At 49.0% G+C, this 14,340-nt stretch overlaps 1 protein-coding gene across 1 annotated transcript in view; it reads left to right on the top strand.

The window, feature by feature from the left end:
* The window catches only part of FARSA (phenylalanyl-tRNA synthetase subunit alpha), a 529,543-nt gene that overhangs the window by 211,039 nt on the left and 304,164 nt on the right, over nt 1-14,340 (top strand). The window lies entirely within an intron of this gene.

Here is a 14,340-nt window from a genome sequence, read left to right as displayed (position 1 = left end):
CCATCGGATCCGGGCGAGGGTCTGCTCTCGGATCCCAGAGAGAGCGGCTCTCCCTCTGCCTTCGATGTGGTGGAGAGGGCTCTGTTGAGTGCATCCAGGCCCCCTGTCCTGCTTCGGTTCCATCCCGCACTCCCTCTCGGTTGGGTCAGGCTTCCATCACCCGGCCACAGGGACAGCCTGCTTTGACGTCTCAGGTCGTTCCCCTGGAACAAGACGTATCTGGTGAGATGTCCTCAGACAGCCCCCCCGAGGATGTTCCTCACAAGCGAAAGTGCAAGAAGAGGCACGTGGACTCCCCCGAGTCCTTGACAGAAGACACGGATTTGGATGAGGGGGAAGGATCCCAAGGTCACCCCCCGAGGATGTCTCCTTTGGAGACATCATGGAAATGCTTAGGATAATGGGGGGGGTGGTCCACCCCCAAGGCTTCCTCGGACGAATACGTGTTCCTAGAGGCGTTCGAAGCAGGCCCATCTACCTCTTGGTTGTCCCCTCCGGCTGACCCCTTAGTGGACCTTATTACCACTAGGGCGTGGAAGGAGCCGGACACTGTGGAGCCACTCCCCAAACGTCCAGACAGAATTCTAAGCCCCCCCCACCGAGAAGTCCCATTGGAGCAAGGGACCCCCGTAGATGCCATGTTGGTGGCGGAAGCCACCAAGAGGGAGTTAGTCCAAGAGAGTCCCTCGGTCCATCCCCCGAGCAAGGAGTCTCGCTTGATGGACCATCTTGGGAAGCGGGTCTTTAGTTCAGCGACCTTCGCTGTAAGGTCCCTGAACTACATGGCACATGTGATACGGCTGCAGCGAGACCTTATTAAAGAGTACGCTGCATCGCCCCCCGGAGTCCATGTCGGCGGAGGACAAACAGTTGTACTCTACTCGCATGGCCACTCTTGGGTCTATATCCAACACCTCTATGCGGCTTGTATCCCACGCTACAGAGGGAGCCGCTAGAGCCAGCGGAGTGGGCCTAGTTATGAGGCGTCAGGCCTGGCTCCGACATTGTGATTTGTGGAACCCTTCAAGGCGTCCTTTGCGAATGCCCCCTTCGATGGTTCTGCCCTATTTGGCAAGACAGTTTGCGAGACTTTAGTCCAGAGCGAAAAGGACGGGAAGACGTTGTCTGCCATCGGAGTCTGCTTCTCTGCTCCCCAGAGGTCCTTCTCCAGGAACCAAAAGGGACAGAAGAAGATGTGGTTCCGAAAGTCACAACAGTCCCAGTCCGCTCCGGACTCCCAGTCCTTCCGTGGCAGAGGAGGACAGGGTGGATGCCGCCGTAGAGGCAGAGGGGGCCCGAAGAACTTTGGGTCCAGAGAAACCTTCTCTGATCGGCCCACGCAGCAACCCTGAGGGATTGCCCAACTGCTCCACTCTGGAGGTAGTCGGGGGGCGCTTCTCGAGGCACCTGGCAGCTTGGGAGTCCATTACAACAGACCACTGAGTGCTTTGTATCTTATCCAGAGGATACAGAATTCCCCTTTCTTACATTCCCTACACCCCCAAACACCTCCCCGATGTTCCACCCAATAAGAGGGAGGCTGCAGCTGCAGAAATTCGGCAGCTTTTAGAAGAAGGAGCTGTCCAGCGCGTCCCCCCAGGCCAGTCCGGATCGGGTTACTACTCCAGGTTCTTTTTGGTGCCAAAAAAGACGGGGGACCTAAGGCCCATCCTCGATCTTTCCCTACTAAATCTGTCAGTAACCAAAGAAAAGTTCAGAATGGTCACTCTTCAATGTATTCTCCCCCTCTTGCGGGAGAACAATTGTATGTGTTCGAAAGACCTCAAGGACGCGTACTACCACATATTGATGGACATACGATCCAGGAGATTTCTCCACTTCCGGCTGGGAGCCAGTCATTATCAATTCAGGGTCCTTCCCTTCAGTCTCACCTCAGCCCCCAGGGTGTTCACCAAGGTATTAGCAGTGATAGCGGCCCACCTGAGACTCCAGGGAATGCATGTTTTCCCGTACCTGGATGACTGCCTCCTCACCGCCCCGACAAGGTATCTACTATGCTTAGCCAGTGACTACTTCCTCAACCTTGCTCCACAACTAGGGATCACTATAAACTCAGACAAGTCCTCTCTCACCCCGAATCAGGTGATAGATTTTATCGGGGCCAGACTGGACACCAACAGGCAACTAGTCTTCCTAATTCCCGACCGGTTGCACACATTGAGGGCACATGTGCGGGCCATCTTTCAATCTTCGAAACCTCTGGCGGGATTGGTTCTGAGGGCCCTGGGATCCATGGCAGCTGCAATAAACCTTCTTATCATGGCGCATCTGAACATGAGGATTTTACAGTGGACTCTGCAAGTCCAATGGTCCCTTCATCAGTACCCTTTGAGTCACCCCATTTCTCTCAGCAGGGCCTGCAAGAGGGCTCTCGTTTGGTGGCTTAAATCGCCAGACCTCCAGGCGGGACGCCCCTTTGCCACGGCCCCCCCTCTCGCTACGGTGACCATGGACGCCTCTAGTCTTGGGTGGGGGGGGCATTATTCGGGCAGGACGGTCCAAGGCACGTGGAACGATTCAGAGACCTTCTTGCACATAAATGTTCTAGAGATGAGGGCAGTGCTGTTGTTGTTGCAAGCACTTCAGAGCCTTCTGCCTGCAGGAACAATTGCAATCCAGACAGACAGTATGTCTGTGGTATGGTATATCAACAAACAAGGGGGAACCAGGTCTTACCCACTCTGTCGAGAAGCCATGAGAGTGTGGAATGGGCGATCTCCACCAACCACTTTCTCATTGCAACGCACATTCCGGGACGGACCAACATCCTGGCGGACAGACTGAGTTGCACCATCCTTTCACCTTATGAGTGGCCCCTCAATCCTCAAGTAGCGAGTCGAATTTTTGCCATTTGGGGGCAGCCCTGTTGCGATTTCTTCGCATCTCCCTCAAACACGAAATGCAACAATTACTTCGCTCTCATTCCCCCTGCCGGGGAAGCCCCGAGGGACGCCTTGATGCATGCTTGGCCACCCGGTCTTCTCTATGCCTACCCTCCTCTTCCCCTCATGCTGAAACTCCTTCAGAAAGCCAGTCGGTTGGGGAGCAGGATGATCCTCATTGCCCCAATTTGGCCTCGCCAAGCTTGGTTCCCTTACCTCTGGTCTCATCGAGCAAATCCGCCCTGGATTCTAGATCCCCTTCCGGATCTAATTTCCCACCCCCTGGGGCTCCCACTTCCCGACCTGGTCAGCCTCAAGCTTACGGCGTGGCTGCTCCAGTTCCACTTGTAGCTAGGACTCCCGGTATCTCATCTCCAGTTAAAACTATCCTATTAGCAGCGCACAAGCCCTCTACTAGGCAGGTCTATGGTAGTAAATGGAAGCGTTTCTCTATCTGGGCGGAACACCATAATTTGCATCCTTTTACAGCCCCCTTGCCTGTGGTGCTGGATTTTCTTTCAGGACTTTTTAATGACGGAGCTAGCTGTTTTACGGTTAAGGTTCAGTTACCAGCTATCTCTCATTATCACATAGGTACTGAAATGGGTCATTTGATTACTACAAAATTGTGCAAAGCGTTCCTAAAGGGCACCTTTCTACTTAGGCCTCCAATAAAGGAAGCGGTACCTCCATGGGATTTGACCTTAGTATTACAAGCCTTGATGGCCCCTCCCTTCGAACCTGTGGCTTCAGTAGACCTCAAATATTTGTCTTGGAAAACAGCCTTTCTAGTGGCTATTACTTCAGCCAGGAGAGTGTCTGAATTACAAGCTCTTTCTGTGAAACCCCCATACTTAGCTTTTCACAAGGATGGGGTTTACCTCAGGACCAATCCCTCCTTCCTCCCGAAGGTAGTTTCTGAATCTAATATTAACCAACCTGCGGCTTCAGTAGACCTCAAATATTTGTCTTGGAAAACAGCCTTTCTAGTGGCTATTACTTCAGCCAGAAGTGTCTGAATTACAAGCTCTTTCTGTGAAACCCCCATACTTAGCTTTTCACAAGGATAGGGTTTACCTCAGGACCAATCCCTCCTTTCTCCCGAAGGTAGTTTCTGAATCTAATATTAACCAATCTATCAATTTGCCGGTCTTCTTTCCTAACTACCAGAACAAAGGGGAGTACAGATTACATTCTTTGGACGTGCATAGACAACTTAGATTTTACATTCATAGGACATCTGGTCATAGACAATCCGACCAGCTGTTTGTCTCCTTTGCCAAATTTAATCTAGGTAAACCAGTCTCGAAAGTTTCCTTATCGAAATGGATTTCACAGTGTATCATCACGGCTTATCAAAATTCCGGCAGGCCCGCACCTCGAGGAGTTCGTGCCCACTCAACTAGGGCTATGGCTACATCTGCCGCCTTTAAATCCAGGGTTTCCTTGGATGATATCTGTTCAGCAGCCCCTTGGGCCTCATCTCGTACCTTCATCAATCATAAATTGGACATCATCTCCAGAGGGAGAACTTCTTTTGGCTCCGCAGTGCTCCAGAATATCCTTCCATGAAGGCCGCCCAAGGTTTAGGTAGCTGGGGACTCTGTCCCACAGGTTGCAGACCAAATGAAGTTAACTACTTCAGATTAAGAAGTTATGTACTCACCATAACGTTCCATCTGAGTAGGTAAACTTCATTTGTCTGCAACCGTTCCCCCTCTCCGTCCCCCTGACCTTCAGATGTGTTTCATGACATATAGTGATGTACCCTTTCTGATAATGTAGTTAGTTGTCTACTATAGTGGTTGCGGGCAAACTTGATCTGAGGTCAGTCAGGGTTGGCAGGGGATTATGGGTAAGGGGAGGAGCTAGGAGCTCGGATCTAAGCTTTGTAAAGTTGCCGGCTCGGATCTGAGATCGGATCCGTATCCCACAGGTTCCACAGGTTGCAGACAATGAAGTTTACCTACTCAGATGGAACGTTATGGTGAGTACATAACTTCTTATTCTGTAAATAGAATTCGGTACTCTGGAATTCTGTCTCTTCATATCCCAAACCTCAGCAATGTTACACATTTTAAAGGTTCCATATCTCCCAGTTTGCCAACTTAACTTGATTTAGATGTTTTTTCTTGTATTTTACTTGTTTAAATTTAAGTCATATTTCATTTTATTAGGTTAGTAATTTATAGTATTTGGTCTGATGTTATCCATGTCATTATTTCTCATAGCAGAGTCTTGGATCTGACATTGGATCCAAGCTGGCAACTTTAGTTTAGACAGATCGAAGGCTCAAGCTCCTCCGTGTCCCATAATCCCCTGCTGCCCTCTACCCCTCAGATCTTTTTTGCCTTGTTCTGCTACAGACATGATAATTGTCTGTCGCTCAAGTGGTGACAGGTAAGTGCTTTTTCAAACTTGCATTCAACCTGATTTAATCTTAGCTTTAACTGCAGTAGTTGTTTCTTACCCCCCCCCCCTCGCTTAGACGACCTAGTTATTTGGATAGTGTAGGTAGTTTTTTCCTTCCTGTATATCAGGTGTTTGGAGCCTTTTTCTTCTTAAGCTTATTTTTAGTCTGTGGTTCTTTTAGAGTAGTGTTTGTGCTTGTGTGTTTTTTTAGTACTTCGTTATGTTTGAGAAACCCTCCAGGTTTAAGAAGTGTTCCTCATGCAGTTGGAAGATGCCCAATTCCGACTCGCATGTGAAGTGCTTGTAGTGTTTAGGGGGTCCTTACCCGGAGGTTGAATACTGTGTTTGTTCTGCATTCAATTCCAGGGCCTTAGCGGAGCTCTGCAACAAATTATTACTAAAAGGTATGGCGCAGGGGGGTCGTTATGTCTCCCTCCCCCCAGGTCTCCTCTTCTGATCCCTAATGAAAGCCCCCTCCTATTTCTTCAGGGGATTCTTCTTCCAAGAAACTAGGCTGTCGGATCCTAGATCTCCGAATCTGATTCCAGCCAAGGCTATATTGGATCCGAGATTGTCGGATCCTAGGCTTTGAATCCTTCTACTGGATCCAGGGCCTCCTGTGATCTGAAGCACTCAGATCCAGTCAAGACCAGACCAGCCTCAGATCCGACCAGTACATCAGATCAGATTGCTTCTACCTTTCGAACTTCGGATCCGACAGGTGTGTCAGGTCCCCCTATAGTTATAGAGGATTCAAGTTCACCTGGATCCCTCCAGGCATTTGTTTCCTAGACCTCAGAACCGAACTCCAGAAATTAGATGCAAATTGTCAGATTCCAAGCTTGGATCCATAGCTAAGTCTACTCATTCATCCACTTCCACCAGATCTTCCAGGAGCTTGTTCCCGTCGGATATGGACAGGATGATGAGGAGCTTCCTCAAAGCCCAGATAGAGTTGGGGCTTCTGGCGACCCCACCCGGCTAAGAGAGTCTCTCCAATCCCAGGTCACTATTCTCCTCTTCTGACTCCAAGGGCTTCGGAATCTCAGGACCCTGACAGTTTTGAGTCTCCCCTTTTTCTCGACTTAGTCAGGGTCCCCAGCCTGCTCTGTTCCTCTGCCCTTGGATTGGAGTGGGCCCCATGCCGGAGTGTTTGGCGGTGGCTCCCTGGGGGCAGGGTCTGGTCCAGGCCTTTTGGGACCAATTCTTACTCCTGGGGGCCTCGACCCTAAACAGCTCAGGACCAGTATCATCAGGGAGCCATGGGGCTATGTGGGAATCCGTTATTTCTTTCCAGGTGGCTTCACCTTCCAGGAATGGTATGAGTACCTCTTCCAGCCCGTTGGCCTTCAGGGTGGTAGAGAGGATCTTCTCCAGGACTGGAGCATCACCTGCCACCCCTCTGGGTCTACCCTTACCCCTCTCTACCTTGGGTGATGAGACCTCACATCCTGTCCAGGGTACGCCCTCCTGTACTAGCCTTCAGGGGGCTTCATCCCCTCACTGGATCCCCACTTCTTCCAAGTCCTCCTCGGAGCCACCCATGGAGGAGGCAGGTTGTAAGAGAAAGTGCAAGAGGAGTCACTTGGACTCATCCATGGAGTCCCTCACAGAGGACACAGACCTTGATGAAGGAGATGGGTCCCCCAGATCTCCATCCGACTGTCTCTTTGGGGACATCCTGGAGATCCTTAGACAAAAGGGCAGATGGTGTAACCAACCCCCATTTTTGGAGGAGCCTGTGTTCCTGAAGGCTTTTGGGATGGGCTCATCTACTTCCTGGGTGTGCCCCCCCCTGCCCGCTGATGATTTGGTGGATCTTATTGCCAACAGGGCTTGGAAGGAACCCGACACTGTGGAACCAGTACCTGAGGGAGCTGGCAAGTTTCTTAGTCCTCCCGTGGACTGACCTTTTGGAGTAAAGCAGTCCCGGCTAATGTCATTGTGGATGTCCTTCAAGAATGCAACTGCAGTCATAACATATGGGTTGTCCTGCCTCAGGCAGCCCTCGGTCGGCCGAATTCCAAAGTCTGGGTCCGGCGTCGGCTGGTGTCGCCGCCTCTCCAACGTCACAACGGCTGGAGTATAAAGGCATCGGCCGACGCCATCTTCTCCAGTCTTTCTTGCCGCGCGGTGCCCGAAGCAGAAGCAGTTCGCAAGTGCCGGTTGGTCAGCTCCTGTGTTTTCAGTACCGAAGTCATCTAAAAGCTAAGTACCCCATTGGGGAACATTTTTTCTTGCCTCAGCCGATGTCAGAACAAATTGAGAAAGTTAATAATTGTTTGTCTTGTGGTAAACAAATACCTCATAAGGACTTCCATTCTTACTGCCTTCCTTGCCTGGGCCCAGACCACGACGTCTCGGCCTGTGCTGCCTGTGCTTGCTTTAATAAGCGCGCACTCAGGCGCCGGGCAGAATTCGCTGAAGACTTTTTCGGTGAATCTTTCGCGTATATCATGCCGTCGGATCAACCGACAACTCAATCTGCCAAAAAACGAAAGGACCGGGACCGACATCCTCGGCCCGCGTCCACCACCGATGCTACTCCTAAACCCTCCGCTAGTGCTTCGGTCCCTTCGGAAGCGGTAATTCAACCGCTCCAGGCCGACGACACAGCGTTAACACGACCTTCGGTCTCGGAGATCTCTCCGGTGCCGGTTGTTGATTTTCCTCCGGAAACCGAAGTTTTGGATCTACCCGACACCATTTCTGTAGACAAGGTTACTCCTGCATGTGGGGCTGCTAGGCCTCCTGTATCCATGTCCATCAAGGCCTTTGCACGTGCTAAGGCCGCCAGCCAGGCCAAGGCCCATCCTAAACCTACTGCTCAGGCCCCTTCCTCTGATAAACAGATCATGTCTCTTGCTGCAGATCTTATTTCTCTTATAAGGGGGTCTCAGCCTCATCCTGACAGAGGTTCTCAGCCACCTGCAGAGAAAAGGCCCAGAACTGAGCAGGCTGACAACCTCTCTTCAGATGATGCCTCTGGGGATTCTGAGCATTCTGATACCCAAGAAGAATCCTTCCAGGCCTACGAGGACTCTGATGCAGTGGAATCAATTCCCTCTGCCTCCTCTCCAGAGGATTTCTCGTTTGGTGAAGTCCTGCACTCTATGAGGGAACATTTTAAATGACAGGGTCAGGAATTCTCTGATTCCAGGAAATGGCTGCGTACCTTCCTCAAGCTTCCCCAGCACAGACCTTTAGCTATTCCTCCAGTTATGGATGTTTTGGATGATGTTTTCTCGGATTCCAGTGCTAACCCTGATTCTCTCCCCCCTGCTCCTGTCAAGCCAGACAGATATTATAAGGTCCCTGACACTCACAAGCATCTCTTTAAGGCCCACTCTGTGGATCTAGAAACTATTTCACAGGGCCCCAAGGGAGTGGCTACTTCCACTGCCAAAAATCCACTGCCAGCGGACAGGGAAGCTAGGTCCCTGGAGAGATGGGGTAAAAAAGTTTATACCTCAACCACCCTAGCCATGAGGTCACTTAACTGCCTTTTTCACATGTTTCAGTACCAGGATTTTTTACTGGATGATTTACAGAAAAATTAGCCTCTCCTGAGCCTATTGATAGAAAGGCATTGCAGGAACATATACATAACACTCAGCAGGTTAACAACCATTTTCTTCAGTGTGGTTATGATGCATTGGAAGCTTCATGTAGGGCAGCTATGACTGGGGCTGTGATACGTAGACATGCTTGGTTAAAAGATCAGTCTTTGCCTGACCATGTTAAAGTAAAGTTACTTGATGCACCTCTGGAAAAACAGAAGCTTTTTGGTGCTAATGCACAAGATGTGTTGAAGTCCATTGAGGAAAAAGCTAAGTCAGTACAGACAGTCAAGGATTTCCTTCAGGTTCAGCCACCCAGATTCAGCAGAAACTGGCCTTCAAAGAATTGGTCCTTCCCAGGCTCTGACAAGTTTCAAAGGGGAAAAAGCAGGCATGCCCGAGGTAGAGGGCAATACCGAGGATCCTACAGGGGCCGCCAATGGCAACCTACAAATCAAAGAAGTGGCGCAGACAGCCCAGCTGCACCACAAGGACAATCACAATGACTTGACTTTCATACCGCCTACAAAGGCTCAAAGAGAAGCACCTTTGGGCGGAAAATTATCCTTATTCTCAAAAAAACTGGCATATCTTAACCAAGGACAAATGGATTCTGGATTTAATAGACAAGGGTTACAGATTCCACTTCCATATTTTACCAATAAGACAAGGCATGCCAAACCTGCCACATCATCAAAGGGCAGAGGCACTCACTCAAGTATCAAAGCTGTTAAGTATGAAAGCAATAGAAAGGGTTCCTCCTCAGGAACAAGGCCAGGGATTTTATTCAAGACTGTTCCTTGTTCCAAGAAAAGAAAACAAATGGAGACCTATACTGGACTTGTCAACTCTAAATACTTTTCTTATTGTGCCAAAGTTCAAAATGCTGACGCTGAAGCAACTCCTTCCCATACTGGGCAAGGGGTCTTGGCTGGTCACTCTGGACCTCAAGGAGGCATACCTGCATGTCCCAGTCAGACAAAGCTGCAGAAGATACCTCAGATTTCTTGCAGGAACAGAGCATTATCAATTCTCAGCATTGCCGTTTGGCTTATCTACTGCGCCCAGAGTGTTCACGAAATGCCTGGCATCAGTAGTGACACACTGCAGACTCCAGGGGATTCAAATATACCCCTACCTGGACGACTGCCTCATACAAGCAGACAACAAACAAACCTTAAAAGCAAACTTGGACTATGTCATTCAACTTCTGCAGGCCTTGGGATACACAGTCAACATTCAGAAGTCAAGACTACTGCCATCCCAACAGATTATTTTCCTAGGAGCCAAACTGGACACAGAAACTCAAATGGCCTACCTCAGAGGAAAAACAACAGCAGTTACCAGAGTACTTCAAAGGCCTAGCAAAACTCTCCCAGCTGACTGCAAGGAAAATCCTGCAGGCCCTGGGGTTCATGGCATCTTGCATTCTTCTGATACCTTTGGCAAGACTTCATATGAGAAAGCTGCAATGGTGTTTAAAAAGCTTATGGTCCCAACACAGCCAAAGCCTAGAGGACGTAATCCCACTTATTCCATGTCTGCAAAAGGAATTTTTGTGGTGGGCTCAAGCAAGTCAGTTAAACAAAGGCATGTCTTTCAACAGACCTCAGGCAGGTCAAATGATTACAACAGATGCCTCAGATCATGGATGGGGGGCGCACATGGAGGGCAGATGCATTCAAGGTCTATGGACACCAAAGGAAAGACATCTGCACATAAACCAAAAAGAGATGTTGGCAGTGATACATGCAATCGAGACTTTCGAAAAAACACTACAACAAGGACATTTGCTAATAAGGACAGACAACACCACTGTCATGTGGTATATAAACAAGCAGGGAGGCATTCATTCTTATCCCCTCTGCAGACTAACAATGCTTCTCTGGGAAAAATCCCTGAGTCTGAAGATACATTTGCAATCCCAGTTTGTGCCATTCAAGGACAATGTACTGGCGGGCAACCTGAGCAGAAATTTTTTGGATCCACATGAATGGATGCTGCATCCTCACATTTTCTCACAACTAACAAAGACATGGGGAAGACCGGACGTAGATCTCTTTGCTTCCCACTTAAATCATCACCTGGAAAAGTTCTGCACAAGGACCCACCATCCTCTAGCTTGGAAAATGGATGCTCTCTCCTTCAGCTGGAATTCCCTGAAAATGTATGCATTCCCTCCTCTACCTCTGCTGACCAAGGTGATACTGAAGATCAAAGCAGAGCAACCAGCAGGCATTTTGATAGCTCCAGACTGGCCAAGGCAACACTGGTACCCACTGCTGTTGAGCATAACTCGGACCAGACTGTGGCCTCTGACCCTATGGCCCCTGCTTCTAACACAACACAATTACAGGACTGTCCATCAAAACCTGAAAACATTGCATCTGACAGCCTGGAGGTTACCATGACTCCCCTAGCTAACTCTCTTTCCAAAACAGTTCAAGAGATCTTACTGGAAGCACGCAGACCTTCCACCAGAAAAACCTATTCAGCCAAGTGGAAGAGATTCAGCATCTGGAATGCCAACAGGGGTCAGGACACATCATTACTGAGTATACCTCAGATATTAGAATACTTGGCAGAAATGTTTCATACTGGACTCTCATACTCTTCTATAAAGATTCACACCTCAGCAATCTCAGCAAAGTACAACTGTGACCCACCACTGTTTTCACATCCTTTGCTAAGACAGTTCCTAAGTGGGATAAAGAATATCAAACCTCCCAGAAAACAGCCAGTACCTGCATTGGACCTCAATTTTGTTTTGGAAAAAATTAACTCTTCCTCCTTTTGAGCCAGCAGCAACTTCAGAAATGCAATTTCTATCATGGAAAACGGTCTTTCTATTGGCAGTCACATCTGCAAGAAGAGTCTCGGAGATACAGGCACTCATGGCAGTGCCTCCCTTCCTCATTTTTCATCAGGACAGAGTTTCTCTAAGAACCAATCCTACATTCATGCCAAAAGTTATTTCCAGGGTGTCTCTAAATCAAGCTATTCACCTGCCTACTTTCTTCCCAATCCTCAAAATAGGGGGGAAAAACTGCTGCATACTTTGGACATACACAGGCAACTACGCTACTACTTGGACAGAACTAAGGCCACCAGAAAGTCTGACCAACTGTTTGTAGCCTATGCTGCTGGAGTACAAGGAAAAGCAATCTCCAAACAAACAATCTCAAAATGGATTGGACACTGCATCAGATTCTGCTACTCTTGCCATGGAAAAGGTGTGCCAGCCAATATTAGGCCACATTCCACCAGAGCTATAGCCACATCCACAGCTTTCTTAAGAGGAGTGGCAACAAAGGACATTTTAGAGGCTGCTACATGGAGCTCCATGCATACATTTACCATGCACTACAACCTGCCCTTATACTCCAGATCCCGAGCAGGCTTTGCTTCGGCAGTCCTGCAGGGCATTTTAGCTACACCATCCCTCTCTTAGTTCCATCCACCCCCAGCTTGGCTATGGTATTCAACCCATATGTTATGACTGCAGTTGCATTCTTGAAGGACATAGTACAGTTTTGTACCTACCATAAATGTAGATGTCCGATAGATATGCAACTGCAGTCGGATTTTCCCACCCTCCTACCCCTCTGCAACTTTCTTTATGGGTCCCTACCCCTATTCCTATTAGCTGGGGGTATCTCCTATGGTGTATCTGTTTATTACTGTTGTGCATGTCTGGAATTGTTTATCCATTCACCAAATTTAGCCTTCCTAGGAGGGCACCTGGCATCTGGGGCAAGAAACACTGAAGAAGATGGCGTCGGCCGATGCCTTTATACTCCAGCCGTTGTGACGTCGGAGAGGAGGCGACACCAGTTGATGCCGGACCCAGACTTTGGAATTCGGCCGACCGAGGGCTGCCTGAGGCAGGACAACCCATATGTTATGACTGCAGTTGCATATCTATCGGACATCTACATTTATGGTAGGTACAAAACTGTACTTTGCTGCTGCCAGCAAAAAGACCTGGCAGAGCAGAGCTCCATGGTCCAGCCTTTGAACAGGGAGTCACTGGTGATTGACTGGCATGGGAAGCGTATATTTGGCTCAACTGCCTTTGGACTGAGGACAATTAATTACCTGGCACACTTCACCCACCTTCAAAGGGACGTTGTCAAAGAAAGCACTACTTCCCGTACAGAGTTGTCACTAATTCCTCGATGACATTAATTTCCAGTGTAGCGGAAGCTACCTCTGAGTTGGCAGGTACTGGCATAGCTAAAAGGCAGCAGGCTGGGTTACAACTATGCGGGTTTGTGGAGGCTTTCAAAGCGTCTTTTACCAGTGCTCCCTTTGACGAGTACACCCTCTTTGGACATTCTGTGAAAGACTCGCTAAGCCATAGTGAGCAGGAAGGGAAGACCTGGTTCGTGGTTGGGATCAAGTTTTCTACTACTCAGAGGTCATTTTCCAAAACTCCGTGAGAAGGTAAGAAGATGTGGTTCCAGAGGTCACAGTCTTCCTTCCAGGATTCTCCTGATGATTCCTCTTCCAGAGACAGGGGGAGCAGATTCAACAGTAGACGCCACCCTAGAGGCAGTGGGGGTTTTGCAAAATCAAGGTTCCAGGGTGCTTTCTGTGAGCAGCCCTTTCAGAGCTCATGAAGCGTTGTCTGACTGACCTGCCCTGGAGGCAGTCAGAGGGTCATCTTTTCCATCACCCACTAGCCTGGATAAGCATTACCTCCAATCAGTTGGTGTTTGACATTGTTTCCAGGGGTTATTTCATTCCCCTTTTCCATCCCCCTTCAATACAAAGACATCTCCCTGATGTACCACCCCGTCAGAGGGAGTTAGCCTTCAAGCTCAACATTTTCATAAAGAGCCATCCAAGAGGTACGACTTGGACAAAGAGGATCCAGAATGTACTCTCACTTCTTTTTATTGCCAGAGAAGACCAGGGACCTGTGTTCTATTCTGGACCTCAGTGAATTGAATCTGTCAGCCAAGAAGTTCAAGTTCTGGACATTGAAATGTTCAGTCCATTCTGCCTCTGTTTTGCAAGGACAACTGGATATGCTCAGTGGATCTCCAGGACACCTACTATCACATCAAGATAGATAGGCGGTCGAGGAGACACCTTCTATTAAGATTAGGGGCCAATCATTACCAGTTCAGAGACCTGCCCTTTGGACTCACCACAGCCCCCCCCCCGAATGTTTACCAAATGTATGGCAGTGGTGACTGCTCACCTTAGGCTGCAGGGATTCCAGATGTTTCTGTACCTTGACATTTGGCTCTTCATGGCACCAGTGAGGCATAGACTGTCACAAGCCATCTGCTATATCCTAATCCTGTTCAGCCAATTGGGGATAACAGTGAACCTCTCTAAGTCAAATCTGCTTCTGATGCAAAAATTGAGTTTATAGGAGTCCAGCTAGACTCCGTCTAGAAAATTGCCGCATTACCTCCTTGCAGTGTACAGCTGATCCAGGAGCAGGTCATGCA

Source organism: Protopterus annectens, chromosome 9.part0 (genome assembly GCF_019279795.1).
Source record: "Protopterus annectens isolate FY-2018-M chromosome 9.part0, PAN1.0, whole genome shotgun sequence".
Taxonomy (NCBI): domain Eukaryota; kingdom Metazoa; phylum Chordata; order Ceratodontiformes; family Protopteridae; genus Protopterus; species Protopterus annectens.
The sequence above is the reverse complement of the archived record's forward strand: the minus strand, read 5'-3'. Positions and strand labels throughout refer to the sequence as shown.